General features: G+C 46.3%; 1 protein-coding gene across 6 annotated transcripts in view; it reads left to right on the top strand.

Moving 5' to 3' along the window:
• DCUN1D4 (defective in cullin neddylation 1 domain containing 4) overlaps positions 1-13,205 on the top strand; it is a 133,504-nt gene that overhangs the window by 114,171 nt on the left and 6,128 nt on the right. For 2 of the 6 annotated variants that reach the window (XR_003911481.1, XR_003911478.1), the window contains exons 13-14: positions 835-967; positions 1,141-1,269. The exons of 1 other annotated variant lie outside the window; for it this stretch is intronic. The gene's annotated coding sequence lies outside the window, so the exon portion shown is untranslated. The remainder of the gene's footprint in view (positions 1-834; positions 968-1,140; positions 1,270-13,205) is intronic. 3 more of the 6 variants (XR_003911482.1, XR_003911479.1, XR_003911480.1) reach the window with 2 other exon arrangements.

Genomic DNA, 13,205 nt, shown 5'->3' with positions numbered 1-13,205 from the left:
AAAAAAAAAAAAAGGCTTTCATTGATGACTGTCAGTCATGCAGGCCAAATAGAAATTGAGGTGGGGTCCAACCATGGGTTGGAAGCCAGGCCCAGTACAGGACTTTGACTAATGTGCTCAAATAGGCCGAGGAAGATATGTCAAATTCAAGGGATGAAAGACTAGTATAGGTACCACCAGGGACCTCAAAGCTAAAGGAATCCTTACCTAACTCCTTTGAAGATCACTTAGAGGAAGGTTTCCTTTCTCCAAAGCCCATAAAAGTGGGGTAAATGCAACCATCTTTCAATGATGAAAAATGACAGAGAGGCAGTGATTGGTAGGCCTCACTATTGATATTAAAAATTTTTTTTATGTTTATTTATTTTTGAGAGAGAGAGACATGGTGTGAAGGGGGAGGGGCAGAGAGAGAAGGAGACACCGAATCTGAAGCAGGCTTCAGGCTCTGGATTGTCAGCACAGAGCCCAATGAGGGGCTTGAACTCATGAGCCGTGAAATCATGACCTAAGCCGAAGTGGTATGCTTAACCCAGCGGCTCCTCACTATTGAAATTATGAAAATGTTCTAAGTTTTTTATTAAAAAAATGTTCTTTTAGTTTACATTTTGAGAGAGAGAGAGCAGAGGAGGGGCACAGAGAGAAAGAGAGAGAATCCCAAGCAGGCTTTGTGCTCAAACTCACAAACCATGAGATCATGACCTGAGATTAAATGAAGTGTTGGACGCTTAACCAACTGAGCCACCCAGGTGCCCCCAAAATGTTTTAAGTGAAGAAAAAAAAACCCCAAAAGTCAGGAATAGTAAACATTCTTTTCTTAATTTAAAAATTTTCTAGAACACTGGAATTCTTCCCAATAAATCACATACAGTCGTTATTAGGGGAAATTGGATGCATTTTCCTTTGGGCATTTCTGGAAGTGAGTAGTCGGGGCCTGGCTCCCATCGTGAATCCGTGTGTCCTTTCTAAGGTAAGTAAGTTCACCTCTCTGGAGTTGAAATGTATTTGTTCAATCAACAAATGTTTGTTGAGCACCTATTCTGTGCCCAGAACTGTCCCTGGCCCAAAGGATGCTATGTGACCAAGGCAAGTAAGATTTTTGCCCTTATTGGAAAGACAGACACTGAAATAATAATTTTGTAGATAATCCTGGGAGGTATGAAGACAACAGTAGACTGTGATGAAGAAAGTTTTGTGTGGGCTGTGCTACGTTCAGATGGGATGGGAAGGCCTCGCTGTGGAGGCGAGCTGTGAGCTGAGACCCTTATGACGGTAAGAACCCCGACAGCACACTCCTGCCCAGGAAACGGCGGCAGGAAGGCCTTGCCCGGCGGCCACACTGGGCGTGTTCTGGGATCCCAGAGAAGCCTGCGGGGCTGAAGAGGTGCCAGAGTGGCCGGTGGTGGGCTTGGGGGGGCAAGCAGGCCGCAGAGGTGGCACGGGGGTGGGGGGTTGTGGGCCAAGGAAGGAGGGACCTGGAAGGTTTTATAGGAAAGTGATACAGCCCGGCGGCTGCATGGAAACCACGCCTGTCCCGGATATATGTTCATTGGAAAATAACAAAACGGCAATTTGGACATTCCCTTGTGGGTCAGGATTCACATTTTTTAAACAAGAAGTAGTTCATGTTTTGTTTGGTGGTAATCTTCCTCCTAGCCAGAGAGGTGTACATTAGCGTTTCCTGATGTTCTGAATTGTGTGCCTATATTGCAGTTCGCGACGTTACGTACTCGAAGACAAAATTTCCGCAGGATTCCATCTTTTTTTTTAATTAAAAAAATTTTTTATGATAGTTTATTGTCAAATTGGTTTCCATATAACACCCAGTGCTTCTTCCCACATGTGCCCCGCTCCATGTCCATCACCCTCTTCCCTCTTCCCTCTCCCCCTTCAGGCTTCCATCTTTAGATTTAGACCATCCTAAATGGCTGGGGCTTCATAACTAAAACGTGAATCGAATCTTGTTCATGGATTTATAAATTGATTTGTCCTCTACTGACAGAAGTAAGGCTGTAGCCCATTACATTTTAGTACTTTTGAATTCAGTTTAACATTATTTATTTGGATATGTGCTTTAAAATGTTTCTTTGAGAGAGAGAGAGAGAGGGAGACAGAGAGAGACAGAGAGATAGAGAGACAGAGAAAGAGAGGCACAAGCAGGGGAGGGGCAGAAAGAGAGGATAACACAGAATCCAAAGCAGGCTCCAGGCTCTGAGGTGTCAGTGCAGAGCCCAATGGGGGGCTCGAACCTACAAACCGTGAGATCATGATCTGAGCCAAAGTCAGATATGCTTAACTGACTGAGCCGCGCAGGTGCCTTGAATATGTGCCTTAGACAATACACTGAGAATCTTCCTGCCTGCATGCATCCATCACTTGATCATATGGACAAGGGTCCAGCCTACATATTTCCTATCTCCCTTGCTTCTCTTTCCTACCCCTCTGTCTCCACCTCTTCCTTCCCAAATATGGAATCGATTTTTCTGGACCGCACAAGTTTGTACTTCTGGTGTAGGAAGCATATCTTTGTGAGTCTTTTGCTCTGGATTCTAAGCTCTCTGAGGGCAGGACTGTGTTGGTCCTGTCCCACCCGCATCCTCCCTCACACCCCACAGGCCACCCTCCCACGCTGGCTGGGGCAGCATTTTGCGTATCAGAGGCATTCTGTTGAATTGTAGGATACATACAAGATTGTTTCTGTGCATGAGTGAAAGTAGTGCTTATGATATTTTAAGTGTGCCACAGAGTTAACTGGAGGCAATTCATTCCAGACTGCTGAGTCAGCCGGAGTCAAAGCTGATGTATTTTGAAGCCAGGAGGTGGGGGAGTGGGTGGAGAATGTGTGTGGTGGTGTGACCACAAGTATTAGCACCTCCAAAATGGAAGGATCCCGGGAAGGCTCTCCGTTTCGAGATGGCAACGCTTTTACATAATCCACTCTCCCTGTTACAAGTGCTGGACATACTTCTACGGGAGGAAACACTTTTGCAACGATTTGCTTTTGTCACAGTTTGTTTCTCTTTTTCCTTGGTAACGGCAGGCAGGACTTGAGGTTCTTGGGTTTTCTCCCCCCCCCCGCCCCGGATTTGGGTGTGAGTGAATTTCCATTTTTACTGCTTGTAAATCATTGCCCAGACTTTGAAGGAGGCGCTGTGGTAGGCATGGGTGGCGTGTGCTTAATGCCTAATGCAGAACATACCAGAACGCTAATCACTTCTTTGCTGCGGCAAATGCATCCAGCAATATTTGCTTTCCTCCACGCTGGCTGGAACTGCAGACCCTATCTTGCAAGGGAAATTTTTCCGTTGATTTTGGTGGATGTTAAAATGGGGTTGTCAGGTAAACTACAGTAGGTTGCCCCATTGGATCCGAATTTCAGACAAATAATACTTTAGGATAAGTAGGTCCCCAGTATCACATGGGAGATGCTTAAATATTTAAAAAGTATTTGTTGTTTACTTGAAAGGCAAATTCAACTGGGCATTCTGTATTTCTATTTCCTAAGTCTGGCAGCCCTGATTAAAATCACGGTGGCGGCCGCACTGCCCTTCGGTAAATAGGGCGAAATGGGATGGAGCATTTCTCCTCTGCCCAAGGTCTTCTGCTGTGCTCGGTCTTTCTAGGCGAGGAGAGCGAGGCCCTCAGTGCGCAGCCGCGATGTGGCGCAGGAAGGAGACAGGGCGGCTGGTGTCAGAGCAGATGGGCCTCTGCCAGCTGGGTCAGGGCTGCCATAGCAGGACCGGCTCCAGCATTACTTAAATTAAAACAAACAAACAAACAAACAAACAAACGAAAACAAGGATGGGGGTCGATTGCAGGCAGTTTTAGCAGTTAGCACTGTTACTATAGGGGTCTCTGCGGCCCCGCCCACGCAGGGAAAAGGCTTTGCAGGGTGGTGGGTGGGGAGAGGGAGAGCTGCAGGCCCCCCTCCCACCCCCCAATGCAGAGGGAGTGATGGAGCGCGAGGACGTGGAAGGACCCTGGAAGGTGGTGTGTGGAGCCCAGAAGGCAAGCAGGGGAAGTTCAGGCAAGAAGGGTGGAAGGCACAGGGCTACACCCAGCTGCGGGGGCCCACCCCGGTCCCGGAAGTAGAGCACCGAGGACACAGGCAGCAGGCAGAGGGTTTTCTTGGGAGGAAGTGTCTGGAAGATGCTGTGCCCTTCTAGAAAGAATGTTTTCTTTCCATACCCAGCAGGAGCGGCAGACCCAAGGTGAGGGCTGTCCGCATGGACGCGGGCTGTCCGAAGTGAGTTCCGGTTGGACGCGAACTAGCCAAGTGACCTTGGTCCCATAAATTTACTTCTCTGCTCTTCAGTCTCCTGTCCACAGAATTAGGCTGGAGTACCTGGTGGGCTCTTACAGCTCTGATCTCATTATTCACCCGGAAACTGCTTCAAATGGGAACAATGCTTCCCTAGAGGCAGTTCAGTTACCTGTGTCGTCTGTAAGAAAGAATAGAACGGCAAACTGGGGGGTGGAGGGGGGACGGATAGGAAGTGATTTGTTATTTCCCGCATAATTATCAACATTCTTTCTCAGCCTCCACCTGAACCAGCAGTTCCGCCTCCTTGCTGAAGGGTGTGGGATACCACTCGGAATGTGAGCAGCATAAACTGTTGCTAAGGCAAAACGAAAATGTATTTCTAGTGATTTTGGTATTTGCAAGGCGTCCAGAGAGTCTGGAAACATAGATAAGACCATTTTCCTTTTTTTCAGGTTGAAGATATTTGTAACAACAGAGACCTTCTGGGTAGAGCATGAGTATATTCACTTATGTTTCTTATATAACACACACACACACACACACACACACACACACATATTCATGGTGCGTATACATTCAAGACAGAGAAAGCAAATATGGCAAAATTTTAATTAGTGAATCTAAAATACTCAATGAAGGTGTATGTAACTCTAGATTTTTCACAGCTGTATTCAGATAGCTGCTCTTTAAACAAAGCATTGCACTTGAATGGAAAATGAGCTTTCAAATCAATGAGATATAAGAAATGACTAATATTTGCACTAGTTATTAAAGGCATTAAGTACAGAGAAAGACAACTTTATATGCATGCAAAGAATTGATAGGAAATATCTCGTATTAATAAAACATTCTCTTTTCCAAAAATAGACAGTGAGGGATGATTTTTTTCATTTTTGTTCCTTTTGGAACTTGACATTTGATTTGAAAAGCATTTCTAATTTCTGCACCAGATCCCGGGTAAAAATTATGGGAACTCATGGTCTCATGCTTTCCAGAACAATGTTAAAGCTGTGCTAATTCTTTTTGTTTATCAGCTACACCTAACTGCTTTACATTAAAACCGGAGTGTCAGGAGGCACCTGGGTGGCTCAGTTGGTTAAGCATCTGACTGCGGCTCAGGTCATGATCTCACATTCTGTGAGTTTGAGCCCCATGTTGGACACTGTGCTGACAGCTCAGAGCCTGGAGCCTGCTTCAGATTCTGTGTCTCCCTCTCTCTCTGCCCCTTCCCCCCTCACTCTCTCTGTCTCTCAAAAAAAAGACATTAAAAAAACAAAACTGGAGAGTTTCTTTTCATGAAATAATTAACCAAATAAGAATTATTTGAAATTTGACTTTACCTTAAGTTCCATTCAATATTTGATCCTGGAATGTCAGGGGTGGGAGTTATGTAACAAACATGATACTTACTCAATGAGCCAATGGTCCTGGTGCTACAGGACACAGGTTGCTTCAGGACTGACATTCTGGTTAAATGGAATGGAATTGGAGGTGAGTTCTTTTTCTCAAAAGGAGTGGATCTTTATGCAGCCCCACGAGGTCTGAGTAGAACCCCAGTGAGCTTCAGTGCCACCTCCAGCCCTTCTGGGTAGAGCGTAGAACACCGTCAGTGAAGGGAAGGAAGGAGGGGTTGTTCCGATAGTCCAGAGGCTCCCTGTGCCCCTCCCAGAGAGCATCCAGTTGCCTTTGGCTATGTGCAGAAAAAGTCAGAGGGCCACTTTTTATGGGGTCAGTGGTGGTGTCCTGACCCACATCAATGAAGGCCAGCTTGAAGGGCCTGCGAATCCCATAAAAAAATATGGCAAGAAAGTGAGACCCACACTTACATTTCAAGCACAATATTGGGGACTGAATTTAAGCCACTCTTTAGCAGTTAAGTTTCATCAGCTGTTTTTTTTTTTTTTTTTGGTCTTAATCTGTTGGGAGGATAATCTGATGATTTGAGAAAGCATGGTGTTTTGGGGAAGGGGTAAGCTCCCAAAGGATGTGATCCAGGGACTTCTTCCTAGACACAGCGGTGTCAGAAAAATCACGTGGTTCAAAGCCGAGTGGGGTATGGCGCCTGAGAAGCTCAGTAGATTAAGCTCCAACTCTTGATTTCTCCTCAGGTCATGATCTCAGGGTGGTAAGATGGAGCCCTGAGTTAGTTCAGTGCTGAGCTGAGCGTGGAGCCTGCTTGGGATTCTCTCTGCCCCTCCTCCACTTCAGCACATGTCCTTGCTCTCTCTCTCTTTTTCTCTCTCAAACACCAATTCAAAGGGATATATGTATCTGGGTGTTTAGGGCAGCATTAGCTACAATAGTCAAATTATGGTAGCAGCCCAAGTGTCCACCTACTCGGAATGGATTAACAAGGTGTGGTGTATATTATTCAATTTCGAGTTATATATAATTCTATGGCTTGACAAATTATGAGAAAATCGGTTAATCTGGAATCTCAGTAGGTATATCATAGAGCAAATCTAAAAGGCAACTGGACAGTATTAATGTGAGCTCTTATACCCAAAGGAGGTCTCTTCTAGCTCCGCCTCGAAATAGCCCGCCGGCAGTGACCCCGACACTTCACCTGTTACTGTCTTAGGGCCTTGGACTCGCTAAACAACAGAAATTGACCAGAGGCCAAATGGGAGTTCCAGGGCAGGCTTTTACAGGGGGTTGTGTTCCAGCAGAAGGGAGCCCGCACCCAAAGTTAAGGGACCTTCAGGCTAGCTCCCCCTAGAAGGTGGGGACAAGTTTTTAAAGGGGCGGAGGCGGGGAAAGGAGTGACCGCTGAGACCTTTGGGGCGCGGGAGAGATACAGGAAGTTGGGCGCGCAGGCGCAGTTCTCAGAACAAGTAGCACGTTAAACCTCAACCTCTGGGTGTCATTTTTCATATTACAACGAGGGAGAAAGCCAGTGAAAGGTCGGTGCTGGGGTCCATCTTGGCGCAGACAGGTCTGGTTAGGTCTTCAGCTTTGTAGTTGAGTCCCTCCTTTAGGTAAGCATCCTGCTTCCGAGTTTTGCAAGAAATCTGCTCAAGGGGCATAGGGTTTCAGCTCTCCAGGAATGCTAGATTTTGTGGTTAGGGTTGAGGGGACCCACACCAGTCCCTGCTGTGCCCCACACTCAGTAGAAATAATCTATTCTGCATTCCCATGCCTAACTTCTGCACACCAGTACAATGTACTCCTCAATGTCCAGATAACAATGTGCAAACAAATCACCATAAAACGTAGTGGCATTAAACATTTTACTATTATCTCTCACAGGTCCGGAGGGTGATGAGTTCAGCTGAGTTGTTAGTGCTGTGGATCTTACAGGGTTGCAATCATCTGGTTCCCATTGCTGAAGTCACTGGCTTTACTCATAACATCTGGCATTTAGGCCAGGAGGTCTGGAACAATTTGGGAGCTCGTTGGGCATCTGTCAGTCCATGTGGCTTCTCCACACAGCTAGCTTAGGGTTTCCTATGCTACGATGGTTTTAGGGTAATGGGACTTCCTCGGAGGTAGCTGGCTTCATCCAGAGAAAAGCTTCCAAAACCCCAGCGGCAGAAGCTGTAAAACCCCTAAGCCCAGTCTCAGAAGTCTTGCAATGCATTTCCACTGTCTCCATTGGTTAAAACAGTCACAAATCAGCTCTGATTCGAGGAGAGGGAAGGGTAGCCTTCACCCCTCAATGTGCCCTGCATGTGCACAGAGGGAAGGATCGATGGTTTCACGAAGCATGTTTCTACAATGTGAATTAGTTCACATGCGATTAAAAATGAAGTCAGTCTAACCTAGAACTCCAGTTCGATCATACCAGATTTTTTTTCTGTGCAAGAGGAGCCTGCAGAGCAAGAGTAGAATTAGAGCCTTCAGCGGGAAAGAAAAAAAGATCCCACAACCTCAGCTGTTATACCGGAAGCAGGATTTCATTGGTTGTGTTTTATGGAAATGAAAAATGAGCACATGTACCAGGCTCTCCAGGGAAGCCCAGATTGGTGCATCCTGGTCTTTTTTTCCTTTAAAAATTTAAAATGTTTTTTTATTTTTGAGAGAGAGAGAGACAGAGTATGAGCAGGGGAGGGGCAGAGAGAGAGAGGAAGACAGAATCTGAAGCAGGCTCCAGGCTCTCAGCTGTCAGCACAGAGCCTGATGTGGGGCTCAAACTCGTGAACCTCCAGAGACCTGAGCCGAAGTCAGATGCTTAACAGACTGAGCCACCCTGGCTCTTCAGTGCATCCTGGTCTTGAGCCCCTCTTGGCCGCTGTGCCTGGGAAGCTCCTGGCTCAGGTTTCGTTCAGCCTGCATTGTCCCAGCATCCCCAGCTCTGAACTGTGGCCAGCATTTCCACTCAAGAGGCCACGTGCATTCTTCACGTGGACCGTTGTGAGCCTCTAGCTATGCCTACCTGCCTGCCTGGGACATCCAAGGTGACTTTCAAGGTCCCAATGCCTGTTTTCCTTAGCCCTCTGGCGACAAGGTTGCCCAGCTTTTGAGTGGTCTCCCAGGTTTGATTTGTCCCAATGTCCCATGGCTTTTAATGTGTAACTTTACAGATTGTGAGGTTTTTTAGATACACAAGTTTCATATTATAGCAGAAAAAAGTGGGATGGATTCATTGGAGAGAAGCTGATGCCATTCTTAGGGTAATGTTCTAGCCCAGTGTAAAAAATTTATTACCAGAAAAGCAATCATGCTTTAGAAATTCTGGAAAAAGACAACAGAAACCAGGTTAAAAGTGGATCCAGTGGCCAGGTTACCACACATTGAGTATCGAAACAAAAACAAAAACAAAAATTATGGTTAATTAAATATGTTGGGTCATGGGGCATCTGGGTGACTTAAGTGTCCTACTCTTTTAATTTTAATTTTATTTACTTATTGAGAGAGAAAGAGAGAACAGAGGATGGGTAGAAAGGGAGGGGGAGAGAGAATTGCAAGCAGGTTTCATGCTGTCAGTGCAGAGCCCGATGTGGGGTCCGAACCCACAAACTGTGAGATCGTGACCTGGGTTGAAGCCAAGAGTTGGACGCTTAACTGACTGAGCCACCCAGGTGTCCCTGACTCTTAATTTAGGCTCAGGTCACCATCTCACAGTTGGTAAGATTGAGCCCCAAGCCTGCACTATCAGTGTGGAGCCTGCTTGGGATTCTTTTCCTCTCCCTCTGCCTCTCCCCTGCTCATTCCCTCTCTCTCTCTCTCTCTCTCTCTCTCTCTCTCTCTCTCTCTCTCTCTCTCTCTCTCTCTCTCTCACACACACACACACACACACACACACACACACACACACACACAAATACTTTTTTAAAGAAAAGGCAATTCATTTATGGCACTGGCTTCTCTTCAAGAAGAATAAGATATTTCCTCCCAGTTTTATTGAGCTTTAATTGATGTACAGCACTGTGTAAGTTTAAGGTCTATAGCATAATGACTTGATTTAAGAAGACTAAGATTTTCATGTTTCATATTTTGGGTTTACAGTCATTGGTCTAAGATTTCCGTAATAGGTTTAGAAGCACGTAAAGGTAGATTATCCAAGGGATTTTTTAAATGTTTCTTAGATGGAAATTCGAGGAATCGTTAGGCTGATAAAAATTTGAGCTACTCTGCTAGAAAAATGCAAAAAGATTTATGTTAATGAAAAGTAAGGCAGGTTGTAAAGGCCATTTATGTAATCATAGAACGAGACATAATAAAAATAAGTGAAACTAAAACAGGGAAAACTGAAATAAGAAGACCTGTTAGGGGTAGGGGTCGGGTGCCTGGCTGGCTCATTTGGCGGAGCATATGACTCTAGATCTCAGGGTTGCGAGTTCGAGGCGTAGAGATTGCTTAAAAATAAAATCTTCAGGGGCACCTGGGTGGCTCAGTTGGTTGAGCATCTGACTTCAGTCCAGGTCATGATCTCGAAGTCTGTGAGTTTGGGCCCCATGCTGGACTCTGTGCTGACAGCTCAGAGCCTGGAGCCTGCTTCAGATTCTGTGTCTCCTTCTCTCTCTGCCCCTCCCCCACTCACATTCTTTGTCTCTTAAAAATGAATAAATGTTGCAAAAGTTAAAAAAAATCTTAAAGAAAAAAAGAAGAAGCTCTGTGGAACTTAGCTGGTTTCTGGTTTGAGGCAGTTTGTGGGCAGACCCCAAAGGTGAACCATTTTGGAAATCTGGAAGCCACAGGCCTCACATCTCACTCGCAAGGAGTGATGTCAGCCATGCTTACAGCAGGCTTGTGGAGTGCGGCTTTGAAAATCTGTTTTTATAAGCACTTACTGAGAAATAGAGCTACCTACATAGAATGCCTGTGCTGTTTATGCCCCGTTACCAGAAGCCATTTTTGGGGGAGAGCATGAAGAAAGACAAACAAAAATAGTCAAAATTGTGGATACCTTTGCTCTGTGCCGCTGGAATAGAAGGAAATTTTTCACTTCGTAAAATAACTGCCTGCCTTGAGAGGAGTTTCAGCTTCACAGACTTCAGTCAGAACTGAATTTCACCTAACAATTGGAAGTTGGCCCACAGATCTCTAGAAGGTCTCAGTCACACTGTGTGAAGCCTTGTTTTTCCCACAATACCCAGCAGTGTAGTGGGGGCCCTGGGAGGAAGGGAGTGAGGGAGACTCCTAGAGAAGGTGATCCTTTTTTTTTTTTTAATTTTTTTAAAATTTATTTTTGAGAGACAGAGAGAAACAGCATGAGCAGGGGAGGGTCAAGGAGAGAGGAAGACACAGAATCTGAAGCAGGCTCAAGGCTCTGAGCTAGCTGTCAGCACAGAGCCCGACGCGGGGCTCGAACCCACGAACCGTGAGATCATGACCGAGCTGAAGCTGGACGCTTAACCAACTGAGCCACCCAGGCACCCCAGGAGGGGATCCTTAAACTGTATGTTAGGAGAGTAGATATTTGCCAGGCAGAGGAGGCATGGCTTAGCGGAAAGCTTATAGACACAGCCTGGAAAGTGGGAGCCGAGCGGGCTGAGGGGTGGTGGGGTGACATGGTCCAGGGTGTTTGTCCCTTTGGAGGTCAGGAATGAGGCAGGGCACAATGAAATAAATATGGAAAACTGCCTGGAAAGCAGGGCCAGATCATGGACATCTTTGTACATTGTACTCAAGAGTTTGTTTTCATTCATTTATTTAATACATTATTGTATTGAAAACTGAAATGACAAGGCCCTGGGGAGACAAGACACGTTTTGTTATTGTTGTTCTCATGGAGGTTATAATATAAAAGGGGCAGACAGACATTAAATCAATAATTACAAATATACCTATTTAATTTTGCTTGTGATAAGCTCTCGTCTGTGAAGGACAATACTTATGTAATGAGAGTTTGTAATGGAAAAATCTAACGTGCTCAGGGGGTCCAAGAAGGCTTCCCTGAGGAAGTGACCATGAGCCTGAGAACAGAGTGGGGGCTACTGAGCCAAGGAGGGCTTGTTTGGGCGGGGTTGTTGGGTGGGATTGGGAAGAACGTTGAGGACAGATGTGACAGGGCACTAGGAAGCTATGTGGGGCTGTAGAGAAACGGAAAAGCCTATGGATGGACTCCAATCAGGGGAGCCACATGATCATATTTGCATTTTTAGAGACCGCCCCCTGGCTGTACTGTGGGAAATAATAACAGCATGTAGGACTGGAGGTAAAGAAACCTGTTAGTGTGCTGTTACCTTAGATCCAATGGGAAGGTCAAGGTGAGAGCAAAACCTGACAGTGTGGACAGAGACGAGGGGATAGGTTTGGTAGATATTTAGGGGCTACAATGCGCTGTTCCTGATGTCCAATGAGTTAGATGTGGGAAGTGAGGAGGAGGAAGTCCAAAGAACGACTCCGGGGTTTCTGGATGGAGCAACTGAGTAGATGGCGAAACGGAGCACAGAGGATCAGACATGGTGGGTGGAGAGGATTAGGCGGAGCTAATGAGCTTCATTTTGGATACACTTGGTGGGAAGTGGACATATCAAAATATCCAAATGGCAGCTGGATGTGAATGTGAAGTTCCAGGAAGATTTCAAAGCTGGAGTTACAGGAATGAAAAATATCAGTAGTTAAGGTGGTGGTGGAATTGACAGTTCACACACGGAAAGTGGATTGAGTGAGCAGACGGGAGTTCCCAGGACCACACCCTGGGCAACATGGGTATTTGAACAGGTGAGCATAGAAAGAAGAAATAGAAAAGAGCCTGAGGAAGAATGACCAGCGAGGTAGAAGAATCAGAGGAAAGTGGATACTGGATATTCTCCATTTGCCCCTCTGGATCTACTGTCTTCCCTTCCTTCTTCATCCTGCTTAGTGGACTGGAAGGCTGACCTTTGTGAACCGCCACTGCCCGCTCTCCTGTTCCCTGGCTTCCAGAGGTCAGCTGCTGGGAGGCATGGACAGGAGAAGAGGGGGCCAGAAGAGAGGGAAGCTGGGTGATTTTTCCTGCTACGTTGTGCATTGTTAGTGGGTGTGCTCCTCAACCAAAGTCCGTACTCCTGTTGTGCATGTGTGGCTGCAGTTCTTTCGCCTCTGCAGGCCTCAGGGTGGGAAAGGCGTCCCCTGTTGCTAGTTCTTAGGTCCTTCACCTTCCTTTGCCAGTGGCTCTTAATTCGTCTAGATTTTTTCATATGGTTCCTTCATTAGGCTCTCTCCAGTCTCCATGTTTCTTGCCATCTGTGTCCTGCTGGGACCCTCACCTTTGAGGGCAGTGAGCACAGAACCACAGGAGGAGTTCCAAGCTGGCGGTGGCCTACAGTGTCAAGTGCTGCAGAGACCTTGTTTGAGGAAGACTGCAGAGTCCCTGGTATGCAGCAGCTGGAGGGTGTTGTCACCGCTACTGGCACAGGTCAAGGGCATGGTGAGCTGAAGCCAGATTGCAGTGCACTGAGGAGTCAATGGAGAGCCACTGAGAAGAGGAATCTAGCTATGAAAAGAGAAGAAGGTGGTATTTTGAGGGAGCCGTAGGATAGTGTTTTCTTCCTTTTACTTTAATGTTGAAGGGACT

Source organism: Suricata suricatta, chromosome 1 (assembly GCF_006229205.1).
Source record: "Suricata suricatta isolate VVHF042 chromosome 1, meerkat_22Aug2017_6uvM2_HiC, whole genome shotgun sequence".
NCBI classification, from domain to species: Eukaryota; Metazoa; Chordata; class Mammalia; order Carnivora; family Herpestidae; genus Suricata; species Suricata suricatta.
Note: the sequence above shows the minus strand (reverse complement) of the source record. Positions and strands in the feature narration are given on the sequence as shown.